Consider the following 14,238-nt stretch of genomic DNA (forward strand, 5'->3'; position numbering starts at 1 on the left):
CAACCATGCGTTTAGAACTGAATCTGCCAGCAACTCGACAAACAATGTAATGTTGGTCAAAAATACTGATTAAAATGATAATTGGGCTCCTTTCTACAAATCAACAAGTTCTCTTGGGTACAGATTTTCCCACAAAGAAAAAATATTGATATATGTAGATATTTCTCTTATAAAAATCTTAGTCATAAAACACAGTTATTCATTAAAAAAGAATACCGAAATGTTATCAACATAGCTTTTTCGTCGTTCGGCTTGGAGTGTGAAGCGTTCTCTTCCGATATATATATTTTTTTTGGTGTAGTACTACTGTGATCAAATTGAAAGGATAATTTTCTTCAGCTAGGTTAACATTTTCTCATGCGTAGACAATTTTATGTACATACACATACATATATAAAGTGAAAAGAATCCTAAGTCGCAAATATAACCGGCACAGTGTCCTGCACTCTGCTGACTACTTTGGTGACTTTATGTCTGCAATGCACGAATCCAAAGCAGAGTGCAAACAAGAAAACCCTAAAATAAATAAATTGAAATGCAAACACAAACTGCTGAGTGTATATATGTGTATGTAAGCACAAGCAAGACATATTAGAGTGTAGCATGCCGTCTTCAAATGTATACATACATACATATACATTTTAATGTGTTGCTGGAGTTTATTTTATGGTATTTATTAATTTTTCTTCTTCTTACGATAAGAAAATATCCATCAATTACTTATTTTTAATATATTATTTTCAAATTACAACCAAACTGTTTTTTTTTTTTCAATTGACCACATCTTTAAGAGCACATTAAATATGCTATAATCCTGTTTTACATGCGCGTAATTAACTGTTTTGGGTACGACTTAAAGCTTTCATCAAGCCTTTTAGCTTTCAATGCTTTTCATAGGAAAAGTGTGTTGCCTGCGTACTCGCAGTGTATATATGTATGTATGTACACATGTGTGTATGTATAAATGTTGCATGCTAAGTAAGCAAATACTCATACATGGTTGTCCTTCATTGTAGGGGCGGCCTTCCGTTTCCGTTGTCTTTGTCTTTGTGCGGCGAAGAAGCGTAAGCAATTCTCGCGTCAATTCTTTGATGTACTCTTAGTGCGTTGTCCTACATTAAATTTTCTGATGTATTGTTGGCAAATATGCATATGTTTGTTCAATAAACTTGTGCAGACGTGGTGTTGCATTTTTATGCTCATTTTGATCAATACTTACAACTTTACGCGTCGTAAGAACATTTTTTAAGCTACGAAAGTAGTGAAATCATAATTTTAGATATATGCACAATCTTATTTATATATTTCTATTGCAGCTAATCTGTTTTTGTTATTTTAATAATTTATCATTACCACTTATACCTCACTTCATTTCCGTCAAGTAATCATATTAAATGAAGTATATATTGGGTAGTCGATAAAGTCTTTTCGTATTTTGTCAATAGATGCCGTTGCAGTCGTATATCTCCAATGCTACTAATCACATTGTATCATACCACATAGTGTTGAAAAGGTGAGATCTTTAGCTTCATTTAATCGAAAAAAATAAAATTCGATTATTATTTATAAGTATAAATGAAAAAAATAAGATAAAGTTTGATTAGAAATACGAAAAGACTTTTTCGATTACCCAATATTTTCAGTGAGATAGGAGTGAGCACAAATTAGAAAAGTCGTCATAAAATAATTTCATTTTGGCGATGCCTTTCCATGTGAAAACGCCAAATGGAAAATGCAGCAAATTCACAACATTCGTGAGCCATAAAAGTCGATGTCGTAAGGCAACTTAAACGAATTCGAAAAAAATCAAAAACTTTTACTTCTATTATATCTAAGCAAAAATTGAATTCCGTGTGAATATTTTGTCGCTGTGTAGACTCTACTGCCACGAAAAACCGTTTACAGTGGCCTCGGCAGTAAGCGCTGGTGGTGCAGATGGGCGGACCCGACCAGCCAAGAATACTTACATAACAATAGCCGCTGAATGCTTGGTCAAATTGAATTACATTGCTCGGTTAAGAGCTACTAGTACCTACCTACAAGTTGTTAGCATACAAAGTGTACCTATTGTATCCAAAAAAGGTGGAGCGAACGATTTGGCAGCAGGCATAGGCGAAGTGCGCACAAGTGCATAGACAACCTACAGTGGCATTGAGCATCAGGAGACAAGTTAGCGTTACGAGCTTTTTGTTTGAATTTTTATCTGTGGCGATCCGCCGGAAACTGTCTTTGAAGCCATTGTGTTGCCATTGTATGCGAATTTCAGCGGTCAGTACGAGTAGATAAGGACCATAAGGACCATACATAGTACCAAACGCTCTGTTGCTGCTCGGTATATAAGCGAGTATAGAAAATCAATAGCCAGCACTTTCGAAATTCCGTTTACATTTAGCGATATTTCGAGTCATGGTGTAATTAAAAGGAAATTGGAATGTCAGCGACTGCCAGCTTTTTGAGTCAGAGTCGAGAGCATTGCACGCTTCAACAGCTTTTAACACTCACCACTACACACATACAAATGTATGTCGGTTGTGTTGGCTAAAATCAGGAGTCACATTACGGCAGGCGGCGAACTCTGCAATGCAACCCTTAGTAAAGCGAAATGGAAGTGAAATTAACTTGCTGGGAAAAGCAGTCGAATGTACAGCACAGCAAATGTGAGTCTAACAAAAGTACTTACTAACCCAATTTCTGTGTTGCACGCGATTTGAAAGCAAACAATAGTATCGCATACATATACCGTGCGGTTATTATTGTTCAGTTATATGTATGGATGTATTATATGTGTAAGTGCATGTGCTTATAATTTGCCTTTGGTACACTGAAAAAGAAAACAGTATTTCGATGGTTAGAAATATTCTACACTCAGCAGAAAGTGAAGAAAGGAAACTCTAAATTTACAATTTGGTATTTGGACTTCTTAAAGGGAACTTGAATGAAATTGAGTAGATCGAATAGCCCAGAGGAGTGCTATTATCCGACATGAAATTGGTATCTAAACTGGTAGAAGCCCTCTCGGATGTGCTTCTTTATGACGCAAACATCGCTTATACTCAAGTTTACAACAGCTTGCCAATCGTTCTTCCTTCCCGCTTTTTGGCGCCAATTGGAGATTTCTTCGAATACTTTCAGAGCTGCAGCGTTTTCGTCCATACGTGCGACATGACCTGGCCATTGCAACTGCTGTCTCTTGATTCGACTATGTCAATGTCGTCGAATATCACAGCTCATCGTTCCATCCACAAAGGACCATAAATCTTTCGCTGAACCTTTATCTCGAAAACTCGTAACGTCGATCCATCAGATATTATCATCGTCTTTTGTTCGTGGAGAGAGGACTTTAGTTCTCAATTGCCTACTCAGTCCAAAGTAGCACTTGTTGCCAAAGAGTTATTCTTTGTAGGATTTCGGGGCTGACATTGATGTTAATACTGGTTCCAAGATAGAAGAAATTATCTACGACTTCGAAGTTCACTACCAGACGCATTTGCTCCGCTTCCTTTTCCAAGATGGAAGAAGCAGAACTAATGGTGCGTGTGTTGAGGTCAATGATATCAAAGTACGTCAGAAGCTATTAGCTCTTATAGAAGATGGTGTCTGTTCGTTTAAGCTCTGCTGCTCGAATTATTTTCTCCAGCAGTAAATTGAAAAAGTCGAACGATAGGGAGTCGCCTTGTCTGGAACCTCGTTTGGTGTCTGTATTAGTTTTGCGGTGATACCGAATTCAGACATCGCGGCATAAAGACACCTCCTTCTGTTGCTGTCAAAAGCCGCTTTGAACTAGACAAAGAGGTGGTGTGTGTCGATCCCCTTTACACGGGTCTTTTCCAAGATTTGGTGCATGGTGATTATCTGTTGAGTCGTTGATTAGGCCTGGCAAAGCCACACTGATAAGGACCGATCTGTTGTTGACGGTGGGCTCTGTAATGGCACGAAATGATCTTTTTACATATGGCTCAAGCAGCTCACGACTCTCGGCATTAAACCAAGTATTATCTGGGAAGTCCAAAAACCTCCGTTTGAAGGCGAGCTAAAGTGAGAAGACGAACCCGCAACGTGGAAAACCCTACCAATGAAAAGGGGAACCACCATTACTTGTTGTTGTTTTAAAAATGTGAAAGAAATATTATGAATTCTCCAAGTGTAGTCACAAGCACATTTAGTAACAAAAGCTACCTTAACTACCCGTGTGCTGACCATAAAAAAGTGAAACTTTAAGCTACAAAATTTGTACTAAACAAAAACATTCGCTCCAACGGTGGCTCCTCCAACCACGTGCGCTGTCACTGTGGCAAACCAGCGCTGGAAGCGAACGTGAATGGTCTGTAGAAGCCACTCGCTAGATAAGCTGGTCCAAGTATTTAAACTAAAGCAACGGTACAAAGAAAAACTAAAATTAAGCGAAAGGTGTGCGCGGACATGGTATTCGAAGCCAGTTATGACTAACGAACAATTGCTGGTTACATAAAGTCATATGTATGTTGTACATATATATATTTAAGTACAGTTAGGAATAATTTTTCTATGTGCACGTGGTGCAACCCTTGTAATCTGTGTGACTGCCATGTGGTGGCATGACTTGGCAAGAGCCGACTTTTAGTTTTGTTTTATGGTCGCCACAATTATTGGCTTTTCCTAAGCACGAAAGCGGATTTTCCAACAAAACATGCAGCTTTATTTATAATACGTAATAACGGTACATGCCAACACTTGTTTTTGCTTAGAGTGGAGGTGTATAGGAGAGCTTGCCTATTTACTAATGTGTATACTAGTATTATATATATCACAAATAACGGTATTTCCTATATTGATTATTATTTAACTGTGACAGCTCTCTACTCCGTCTACATATTTTACACTTTTTTTTATTGATTTGTTTAAGTTTTGTTTTGTGTCTGTGAACTTCTCAGTTTAACTTGTTAGTGCCGGCTTCCTCGGGAAATCATTATAACTTTTTTCGACAACTGCTCTGTTATTGTTGTAAGTGAGAGAGTATGTTAAAGAGTCAGCCAGAAAGCTAAAATAGGCGCTTTGTGTAATGCCTGAAAAGAGTTATTATTGCCCGCCTGTTTTTAATGAGGTTGCTTTGGAGTTGAGTGAAGTTGAAACGGATTCCTTTTACACACTCTTCTGAATATGAATTTATACCCTTCACGTGAATGAATCGAAAGTTCAATTCGATTCACAGAAGAAATATTGGTAAACGTATGTATATTCCTCAAGAAAAATTATACCGAACTTGTAAGCTTTTGGCGCTCTTAATTCTATGGTTATCTGACTGAAAATTATTATTCCAACATATCATAAACATATATGCAAATATATTATACATATTATATATATATATATATTATTACCGTCATTCGACTTAAGCGTTTTACTTTCTTAGTTTCCATCCATGAAAGGTATACATTCCACGATATAGTCGGTGCCAGCAATTTTTTATGTACAATTTTTAGTTTGTTTTTTGCCTGCCTATTGAAGCCTTTGAACCACATTTTCACGTCTCGAATCACACGTATATTCGTTTTTACATACATATGCGCAATTCACTGCCAAAGGGCAACTCTGTATGTAAAGGATCAAAAGGTGTTTGAGCGTATCAAACGGTGGCAACTTCGCTCCGTTTCCGCTAGAGAGGCCAGCGGAAAGTAGCACATGAGGGTACATTCAACTCAATGGGCGCCTTGTTAGGCAAAATATTGTAGGCAAAGAGCGAAAAAGTACAAAATGTTAAGTAAATATTATCGCGTTCGTTCGCAGGTATTGAAGTTGAGTGGAAAGTGGCAAGCCAGACGTAGAGAAGTAAAGTTTCTAATTTATTTTTTTTTCAGCTTTGAAATTTCAGACACATTATTTGCGGTAAAAGACATGCCATACAGTTTTTATTCATTTTAATTTGATACCTAATTCTTAAAAAAAACTATCATATAGAGTACAAAAATGTACCCGGTATTGTAAATAAGAGGGAAAAAATTTTATTATTCATTAATATTTATTTTATCGCCTTCAAAGTTATCCCCAACAGGTGTAATGCACTTATGCCAACAATTTTTCCAGTTCTCGAAACACTGCATTTTTGGGATGGTCTTCAGCTCCTTCAGCGAATTTTGTTTTATCTCTTCGATCGCCGAAAAGGGTGATTTTTGTGCCTGTCAAATTCATAAACCCATGTCTCGAATCGGAATTCGGCCGATAAACCATATCCAAAGAGACCTGTTTACGGTGCTGTTTTTGAAAAAAAAAAAAAAATCATCTTTATCGGGACGAGTCGAGCAAGAACGCGTTTCACATCCAAAATATACACCAAAGTCATACGAACGGACTTGTGAGAGCTGTCCAGCTCTGTTGCTATCTCTCTAATACTTACCTGACGATCTTCAGGTATCATATCCTTCACTTTTTTTTTTAATATTTTCGTCAGTTGAAGAGGTCGAAGGTCGTTCAAAAAAGATGCATCTCATCAACGATTTCCCCATCATCACTGAAGGCTTTGTAGCACTCTTGAGTTTTTGAATCACCGTAAGCATTTCCCGATTCCGGATACGAAATTTGGTTAGAAATACAAATTTGAGACAAATTCCTTGTTCGATATTTCGATATTTGTATCCTTAGTAAAAATCGCAATGCACCACTGAAGTGTACCGAATTAAGCAGCTGTTGTAATCTGTCAGTTTGACACATAGTGCAAACATCGTAATTCAGGACAGTCCCACCAACTCAGCAAAGTATGTTTTGAAATATCATTTAACCGGGGAATTTAATTCCAATTTCCAGGTGCTTTTTTGTTACAATGTACAAATGTACGTTTGTATAATTTTATGCCAGTCCTAAATTATAAATCAAACAGTTCAGTTGAGCTTTCTGTCATATGCTAGCTGTGCTGCTTGACTGATTTAGGGATATAAAATTTCCGTTAGACTTGCCAAGGACATGCACCATATGCATAGCGTTGCCGTATTTACTTTTCGTATTTAGCAGTGGAATTTCAAACAAGCAGAAGGCCTCTGTAGTAGTGCGATTGCAAAGCGAAATATATATGTTAAAAAGTAGCATTAAGTTACTGTTGTTGTTCTGGCCTCAACGTTGTAGCTGAAAATTCACTTTCATAGCCAAACATGTATTTGAATAAGCCAACTTTGAGACAGAGGTCGCATGCTCAGCTAAATCTGAGCGCGGCTCCAATGAAATACATCACTGCACAATGCGGCTTTTGCATCACAATTGAGCTTCTGCTTATAAGGGGGTAGGAGCTTATGCAAAATGGAGATTCTTCACAGTAGGAATTAGTTATATGGTTTCAAAGGTTAATAATTACCTAATAGTCCTCAAGTACCTAACTGATAGTTGTTACATAAGGTCGAAGTAAGAAACCGTTACGTTTCGAAATTTACCCATTTACTTGAAGATCAAATATCTTAATTATCTTCGAAGCTGTGTGAAGTATGTTCCCTTCAAAAAGGGCGGAGGGACACATACTTTCTCTTATTTTGACTATGTTAAGTTCACATGATTGAATTGGGATTCTTGGCTGGAAATCAGAGTCTTCAGTTGGTATCAAGTGTCGAGTCTTACGAGACTTAACTTAAATAGCCATCGCGTCTATCATTCGGTATTTGTATCATCACTCTTTTACGACATTTCAAAATATTCAGTTAAGATATATTGTAAATTGTTTGAGGCACTCGATTATAGAGTCCATACTCGTACAATAATGCAAAATTTTCCAAGCGGGTTCATGCATTGCCTAAGCAAGAGATCAAAATTACAATAGCGAACTCGTTCACTTTTCGTATTTATGTATTCGTAAGACTATGTGTGGTTGTTGTGCGTTTGATGGTGAAAGGAAAAACGTGAAAAGTAGGCTGCCGTAAGTGCCATAGTGTGCAGAAGTGAGTCACTCATTTACGATTAAAAAAGAAGAATAGTAAATTCAGAAGCAGGAAAAAGTCAATGTGCAGTGAGGCATAGCATTTTGCTGATTCATTTCGCGCTCTAAATGAACAGGCAACCAAACTACAATGTGGAAAATAGTTGCTAATTCGGCTGCTGTAAATACACGTTCGCAAATTTTTAAAAATGTGAAAATTCGTTTGCTGCTTGAACACTGAACTTTCATGTGAGCTTTCACTCTGACGCTTTTATTGTGCAAATGTGTGACTCAAGAAGTACACAAAGTGCATTTACGTCATTACCGCCCAAGTGGCATGAAAAATGGGTAAATAAGTGCAAACTTTCTATGTTACTAAGCGTTGCAGCGGCAACTGTTGGTAGCGCATTTAATCCGCAACGCGTTTTGAAAAAATCGCGGAAATACCTTTATGACAGAAAACTGTAACCGACAGAAGTTTTTTGGAAACAAATTATACTGGGAAACAGTAAATTTTCTATTCGACTGTTTTTCTAATGCATTGTAAGTATAAGTTGTTTTTGTAAATTGCCTAACATCAATGCATGACAGTATAAGATTCAGTGAAACAAATCAATATATACATGTAAATGCTTTTACATGTGCTTCCTTACTCTTTAAATGGCATAGCTTTAATTTAAATCACATTTCTAAATCTCATTGTAATCCCCAGCAGCATGCAAGTGAAAAAATTTGCAAAATGTAAGTTGGAATTTGTGACTTCCTCTTTTGGTGACTTCGTACAAATGTGAAAGCGCACATGTGCCACTACATACATGGCTTTAAATAAAATTATGCAATGCAATTTATGCTGCTGCAGCAGCTCGCAGCCATTTGTAGCTGTTGAAAGTGGCTTTAGCTGTTTGTTTTTGTTGATGCAAGCGCAGTGGAAATTTTCAAAGGATGTTCGCACCTTCCATGCGGAGAAAATATTTTATTTTCACTGTGTTAAGGGGTTTCTCCACCTACCAGCTTATATATATACAGGTTAATATAAATAAAAATTTGTCGCGCGTTTAAGTTGGCACGAGTGTGTGTGCAGCGCGTGCAGGAAATGTTGCGACATAAGCGGAAGGGGAGCGAGAAATGTGCGACAATGTTCAGTGCACTTTTAAGCGCTTGTAAACTCGTGTTTAAAATTGGCTTAAAGAGTGCATGAAAGCTTATGAATTTCCTCTGCACTTGCGCTTGTTTGTGAGTGCGTTATTTTGTTTGGCTGTGGCAAAATTTTTTCTAATGCTTTGAGCAACATATTATCAAAAATTTGTATGAAGATGGTACTTTAAAAAGTGGTGAAATAGGGAGGCGTTAATTTGTATTCCTCTGATTTTATATTCATACACATTTCTAAAAGTATATAAAACTCGCTTTGATGAAAATGGGAACAATATACTATAAACATACATATAATAATTACAAAGTTGAAATCTAATCCAATCAATAAAATGTCGAAACATATTTTTTATCGAATTTCGTATTTAGTTTCCAAATTCTGACACCTTGTCAGCTGTTGTCATTTCCGGCATTATTTTCTTGCCACAAAGGTAACACCTCTCGCTGTGGCACGTGTTGCAAACGTGCTCACACTAGATGCACACACCTCGCACTCGACTATTTGCCACACAGTTTGTGCGCCAGTCGGGCCGCATTTGGCTATTCATTGCCTTGTTTGCTGCCAAATGTCAGCGTGCGTGTGCGAACGCAACGCACACCGACCCAGTCACGATATTCATTTTGTGAAACCGCACACGTTGCTTATACTTATACATACAAAATTTGCATTGCAAAACTACTTGCGTTTTGAAAATCTGTTGAAATCTGTTTATTTTCACTGACGTGCACCTTGGCGTATGAGCAACCATTTCGCGCTTCTAGTGTGTCAAAATAACTCATACGCCCTGCTGGCTCATCATTGTCGCTTGGTTATGCTGTGTGCTGTTGCGCATATACATACATAGATAGCAGATTCATCAATTATTTCCTGCTATAAATCAAAAGAGGCAGTTTGAAGCTTTGCGTTCGCCAGTGATGAACTATTCAACATCGATCCAACTCGCTACTCGGCAAAGCCTTCTACGGCATCATGTGAAGTGCCAGCAACTCTCCGTATATCACCCGAAAGTCCATGAGCACACATACATATACGAAGGAGATTAAGCTCATATGCTCGCGCCCTGCTTAAAGTGCCCGCATGAATGATCACATGTTCAACAATCTCAACAACTCCGGAGGGCACTTGTGACAGCTTTTGCATTTTTGGCCTGTCACAGCGCCATATCATAACAGCAGAGTATCCCATTTTGAATTATTGCGTGTTTGCCTTCCTCTGCTGAATTTCCAACCGTATTTTCGTTCCGCTACCCTGCGGTAATTCAATGATTTTTCAGCGAAGTTTTTGGCCAATGTCAATTATGTGAAACCAGCATTTAAAGAGTCTGTTTTATTTTCTGATTTACTGTTCAATTTTATTAATTATTGGCATATTTTATATTTAGGAGCTAGTATGAGTAGATATTAAGAAAAATACGAAAGCTTCCTAACTGAATTATTTCACGGCAGCGTACATATGTTTAGCTATCTATGGCCATCTAGTTCCATGATGACCCGGTGAAAAATAGTAATCATCTGCGGTAGGGGGATTTAGATCCCTGATGAAAATATATGTATGTTTCGCACACACAGCGGTTGGCTGATTTGCTGCTGCACTTGCAACCTTTCAGTTTCGCTTCCGATTCCACTTCACTTACTTTACTTACTTTGGAAATAATTTGCCGTGCATTTTCGGTACATTTATCAGCGCCGACGGGAAGTTTTTCATCAAATCGTTGTACTTACAAGAACAACATTATAGCAAGACCTTACACTTGTGCCTCCGTGCGGCGATTTGTGCCAACACAAATTGAAATTGCCAGAAAATGAGAAGAAGAGTGAAACAGAGAACAAATATTTAGAGGCCTGGAAGAAACGTGCACTTAAATCGATTGGTTACTAAATTTTCTATAAATTTATGTGTGGCAGCTTGCTGGTTTGCCACGTTGGTGACCTCGCACAAATCGGCAATGTACACAGAGGTTTGCTTGCGGCGTGCTACTTGCCACAGTTCGATCAACTTCGTTGAAAGTATTTCACTGTGTTTGCTATGCGCACAAATTAATTTCTTCCCTTATATACAGTACAACTTCCCATGAACTAGTTGTAGTTGTGTGTAAGTATTTTTATGCGCGAATATCTGAAAAGGAAGTGTGGCGAATCGCCGCAGGATACATTAGCGAATGAACTGCTGCCCGTGTTTGCTCATTACAACCTATTTATGTGGCATGTTGCACAAATGTTTTGACAGCGGAGCACTACTTTAGAAGCTGTGGGTGGCGAATACTGTTACAAAAAAGGAAGAAACTAAAAACAAAGTTTTCTCAAGTTTCCTATTTTTATTTTCTTTACTCAAAATTTATAAATACAGTTTCGTATATAAATATTAGAATAAAGAAAAGGAAAATAAAACTAAAAAATTGTAAAGATTTGATGAAAGGCAAGTAGCACTTAAACCCGCTGCTGCTGCGCTTTTCAAGCGATATGTATAACAGTTCTGCTGGTGAATTCATTCGTCAACACCGTTTTTTGGTTTTGCTTTGACTTTTATTTTCGCTGGAATAACTCAGTTTTAGATCCTTTTAGAATTATAACCATGTTATATAAGTGTGTTGAAGTAATTTTTATGCCCGATAGTCTTGGTTTATTCTATTTTTAATACGTACAAAGAGCGGGGTTAAGATAAAGTACAGGGTTTGCCCGGAAAGTAAAAGGACTGATTTTCTTCCGTAACGACTGAACTTCGAAGCTTGCGCGCACCAACTTAATTTGGCAGAGAGCGCTCCTAGCTAACGAACGAACGGCTGATCAGTTGTCTTCGAGCACCTGAAGATTCAGGACAAACATTTTCGGGCGCTGAGTTTCTGTGAGTTGTGCAAGCCGAAAATGCAGCGTTCGTTAGAGCAGAGGTACGCGATTACATTCTGAGTGAAACTTAGTAAATCTACGACGGAGACGTTTGATATGATCAAGTGGTGGACCGGTGTGTTATGAGGACCGGAAGAGGTCGCTGATGAATGAGCAAATGCAAAGTGAAAACTATGCTCAATGTTTTTTTTTTTACATCAAAGACATCGTGTACCGCCTTTCTTGTGAACAGCCAACTAACAAATGCCGGCATCCCAACGCTTTCGCAGCCGCCTTACGGCCCAGATGGTACCCCCACCCCCCCTCCCCCCCCCCCTATACTTTTTTTGTTTCCTTACCTGAAAAGGCCGTTGAAAGGCAAGCATTTTGAGACGACAGAGGGGACCCAAGCAGCATGCTTCTCGGCTCTCAAGGCTATTTCGGAGAATGAATTCCGTGACGCCTTTAATGCTTGGAAATCACGCTGACAGCGCTATATCGACGCAGAAGGCGCCTATTTTGAAAGTATTTAAAGAATTGTAACGATTGTTCAATAAAATCTTTTAAATCGGCTAAGTCCTAATACTTTCCGGTCAAGCCCTGTATAAGTGTCTACGCCAAGCCCGCAATAAAACCACGTATTTACATTTCTAAACAGCCCCACATTCTCCCCATCACCAATGATTCAATTAGTATCAGACATACCCAGTTTTCTCATTTGTTAATAGCAACGAGCTACAACACACACACCCGTTTGCTGGATTATTAATGATGGCGAGTCCTTTATTTATAGTTATTATACCATGAGCCACCAACAACGATTTGTTTACTATTTACTATTTGATATGCGTCTCTTCCAATCGATAATCAATAAATCAGCTTATAAGATAACAAAAACAACCAAAGCAATACGTGTCTAGGCTGGCATCCTGCTCCACACAGCGCCTGCCCTGATTGCTTGACTTTGCCACGCATAAGACAGCGTACATACATATACACAAGCAAACTTATGCGAAAGTGTGTAAAAAATTCAGTTTCCAGCAACAAGAAAAACATGAAGTACAAATCAGTAATTCTGTACAGTTTCGAAGCGTTTATCGCTGAGTGGCAATCCGTCGGCAACGGTAGCAAGACGTGCGGTGGCATATAAAAGTATAATTTCCCAATAAATAATGCTCACCTATACATACATACAATATATATATATATATATATATATATTAACGTACATCTGTGCATGTGCTTTCGTGGCAGAGAGGCGTGTGATATTTATAATTCTTCTGAGTTTGCCACACACTGCGATTCTGTCCTCCAAAGGCGGCTTTCACGGCTTTTACAAGTGCCGCTAAGAGTAGCTCAATACATCACTTTTATACCGAGGTTGTTGTTCTTCACTTATTTATATTTTGTGTAAAATGGTTGCTCTGCCATGGCCCCCGCATTTACTTATATATTTGTGTTTGCCCATTTTAGCGCGTGCAAATGCATGTAAATTATTAATAGTATCCTCAGAGTAGAAATTTTGTTTGTATATGTGTGTGATATAGGCGCTTAACTTTATTACTGCCGACGAGTATTTGCCTTTTGTTCTATTTTTCCGGAATGCTGCTATTGACTTTACAGCGCGTTAACGACTCAAGTGTTATTTTGTTGTTGCGTCAATGCGCAGAGATAAGTGAAAAATCAACAGTAATTTGAATACTAAAAACGCAGTAAATAAATACATGTATAAGGGCATAAAGCATTTCATTTTACTTATTCATAGTATCATCTGAAGAATTATTAACATCCAAATAAATGTCAAAGAAATTATTGAAACATAGTCGAATTTTCTGCTAGGTTTCCAAGTGGGCAAAGAACATTTTACTTACAAGATGATTAACAATTGTTTGCTTAACAACAGAGAAAGTTTGCACAGCCTCTCTAAAATGGAAAAATAACTGAATTTGTAATTATTAAAATTAATTTATGTTCAACCGATGTCTTAACCCAATAAACAATAAAATAAATAAGCATAAATTCACTCCCATCATTGAAGGATACAGAGAGTTTTGTGGCGTAAGAGCCAGACACTGAATTCGGTACCACAGCCAAGAAGAGTCGGGCAGTGGCGCTGAAAATGGCTCTTTGCCATTGGCGAATTTCTGACTCTCGTCTTCTTGGCGCCGAGTACCAGCTTTCTACTCTGAAAATTATTTTGCACATAATTTGCTTTAAGCACTGAGAAAATTCGGCATGCAGTTAGGGTATTGCAAACATGGCATAGCAACACGTTCCTGGAATTTACCAGCAAAACTAAATATTTTAGAAAATATGTATATACCATACAAATGCATATATCTGTTTTAATATTTAATGAGAACAACCATATTTCAGCAGTGTCTCAACAATAT

At 37.9% G+C, this 14,238-nt stretch overlaps 1 protein-coding gene across 1 annotated transcript in view; it reads left to right on the forward strand.

The window, feature by feature from the left end:
* LOC108971657 overlaps nt 1-14,238 on the forward strand; it is a 122,321-nt gene that overhangs the window by 1,125 nt on the left and 106,958 nt on the right. The gene's annotated exons all lie outside the window — the stretch shown is intronic.

Source organism: Bactrocera latifrons, unplaced genomic scaffold (genome assembly GCF_001853355.1).
Source record: "Bactrocera latifrons isolate USDA-ARS-PBARC rearing strain unplaced genomic scaffold, ASM185335v1 scaffold_109, whole genome shotgun sequence".
NCBI classification, from domain to species: domain Eukaryota; kingdom Metazoa; phylum Arthropoda; class Insecta; order Diptera; family Tephritidae; genus Bactrocera; species Bactrocera latifrons.